This window comes from Bactrocera tryoni, chromosome 1, assembly GCF_016617805.1.
Source record: "Bactrocera tryoni isolate S06 chromosome 1, CSIRO_BtryS06_freeze2, whole genome shotgun sequence".
Taxonomy (NCBI): Eukaryota; Metazoa; Arthropoda; class Insecta; order Diptera; family Tephritidae; genus Bactrocera; species Bactrocera tryoni.
The window spans coordinates 10,843,169-10,846,262 of record NC_052499.1 but is presented as its reverse complement, the minus strand read 5'-3'; positions in this window follow the sequence as shown (position 1 = coordinate 10,846,262).

Sequence of the window (3,094 nt, the reverse complement as noted above, 5' to 3'; positions counted from 1 at the left end):
CCTTGGTCTAGTTTTGGTCCTTTTATTTATCAGATGTTGTTCAGTTACGATTTCCATGAGGAGTATTCAGCCGTTAGGATGCGTGTTTCAATAGACTCTGTGGACTCACTCTCGATACCTTTGTCAGTGTCTCATACCAAGTAATCACCAAATGCTTAAAGCGTAGCCTTGCTAGGTGGTACAAATGCACAAGAGAAGCTGCATATTTTTATTTAATTTTACAAATATTCTTAAACCGATTTCTGAAAGCATAAATTTTCTTCCTCGAATTGTATGTATGTATGTACAAAATTTCCAATTGCAATTAAGCTAAAAATAAAAAACAAGAAAAACCGTTAACTACTGCTGCATCGAACCTCTAATACCCTTCACAGTTGCATTTTTATGACATAAAAAGATATGAAAATATCATTAAAGTGATTTCGAGCGATCAGTTTATATGCCGGCTATATGCTATGTTGTCCGATCTGAAAAATATGTTCAGAGTTTGTAGCGCTGGTGTAAAAAATATTTTGTGCCGGATTTCGTGACGATATCTTGTCAAATAAAAAAGTTTTCTGTACAATAAATAACATGATTTTGATCGGTCAGTTTGTATGGCTGACTATATGCTATAATGCTATAGAAGTCCGATATTCGTGATTCTGACAAATGAACAGCTTTTGGGAAGAAAAGCAGGTGTAAAAATTTTCAACCTATAACTCAAAAACTGGGGGACTAGTTCGCGTATATACAGGCAGAGAAACATACAGGCAGACCTGGCTAAATCGACTCAGCTCGTCACGCTAAACATTTATATATGTTATATATTTTATACGGTCTACGACGTTTCATTCTGGCTGTTACAATCTTAATTTAACATGTTCAGGGCATGATCAGAACCAGGTCTTTATTTTGCAATTGCTTCCATTTACCTGCCAATTCAACAGCATGTGTCATATAAAGCAGAATTAATTTGTTAATGAAATAGTGTCTTGGCTTAGCTGATTCAAAAACCTTCAAATATTTCTGAACTGAAAACTGGGAACACTTTCCTGAAATATTGTTTTTTTGTTTCAAACAGTTGCATTCCAAACAGGGTGTTAAAGAAAAATAATTGATTCAATAAATGGTTTGTGACTTTGCTAAATTAATTATTATCGTTTAGAGAACGTACGATATTTGCAATAATTAAAGAGCGTAAAAAACGGGCGGTATTGAAAGCAGAGTACGTAAATTCTCCTTAATATACGTTCTCTGCTCGGAGTAGCTGTTGCTAATGATGAGATATTAAACAACCAACTTTTACAGGCAAACATCAAAAATTTTCAAATTCTCACTATTTTATGTACAAATTCTAAGTGAAAAGTAATTTTGTTTAATTTTCAAAGTTCGGACCAACTCTGACAGTAAATGCGTTGTTCAACGAAAGTTTCGCCAGCGTTGCACTACTCAAAATACGAATTTATCGCTAGATTTTCAATTATCAATCACAAACAAAGCATGTCTGCTATCCATAACAGGTCAATTGAAAAGTTCCTGGCCTAACATAGTAAAACATATTTTTTTGACAAAACTTTTTTTTATTCAACATAATGTATGCAGTTCCCTTTAAGGGTGATACGCTAATCAGAGCGATCCTCAAACTTTTTTGCTTCAAAATAGGTCTCAGTTTCGGTGATCACCATTTCATTCGACGAAAATACCTCACCAGCGAACATTGTTTTGATATCTGAGAATAGGCAATAGTGGCAGTGGGGGCAGATATGTATGTATGGAGAATACGATGGATGCGGAATCAATTCGATGCCTAATGCATGTGTTTTTACCATCGTTTTTACTGACTTATGTATGAATATGACTTATGCCTTGGGTTCATCGTGTGCAGTCCACTCGGATGACTGTCGATTGAATTTCGCAGTAAAATGATGGAGCCATGTTTCATCCATTGTTACATATCGGGTTTATTACGCTTGAACATCTCCAAACACTGCTCCTAATTATCAACTCGTCGTAGTTTTGGGTCAAAAGTGATCTTACGTGGCACCCACTTTGCACAGAGCTTTCTTATACACAAATATTCGTGAATGACATTATTTACACATTCGGTTGATATCTTTTCTGCTATCTCGAACAACTTCATTTTAGGTTACCCTAGCCCCGCTGTCACTAGAATGGGAACGGATCTGTGCTGCATCTCCTCGTATATTGCACTTGGCTACCGCGGGGCTATCATCGGTTCATAAGCTCCCCCAAGATCCTTTTGGCCCAAGATTGATCACCAAGTTCGATTCAGGCCTTGGAACACAACATCACGGGTGTCATTCGCCAGTTACCAGTCGAAAGTTACGAGACAACGAAAATTGGACTTAACGTATGGACCAACTGACACGTAACCGCGGCCAATATTTGAAAGAGGTAATCTTCAAATAATAAATGCCTAAAAATGTTCTTTTAAATAATAATAAACATTCACCATTAAATTTTAAGTTTCTGTGGTTTTTCATTCAAAAAGTGGGGAACTTTGTAATGTATCACTCTATATTTTTATGGTATTAAAAAGGACTGCACAACCAAGTACGATCTTTGGATCAGCCATAGAACCTAACCTTTCATATTGTTTGCACCATTGTAACGGGTTTTTCAATGTGTATGCTACACAAGTGGACTGATACTGACCTCAAACGACGCCATATTTTTTATCGCTCATTTTGACATTTCTCTTCAGTAAGGCTTGCCATTTCAGCATGGAAAGATACATATAAGATCCAACAACGTGTCAAAATTATTACAATTTTCTACCGAAATTCGGAGTTAGTGGCCTCAATTTTAAAGAGTTACTTGCAAATTTTCAACTACTCAATTGAAAACAGTTACTTAACAATAAATTTTAATTAAAAAATATTTATTTGTATACATTTGTATTTAAAAAAGAAGTATTGATTCTAAGAGTAAATGAGATTTTGGTAAAAATTAAAATATTAAGAAAATTAATTTTACAAAATTAGGACTCGAATATACATACATACATACATATATGATACTTATAAATAACTAAAATATGGGTTATAAACATAATTAATTTTTTTAGAAATAGAATGTCAATTGTTTATAC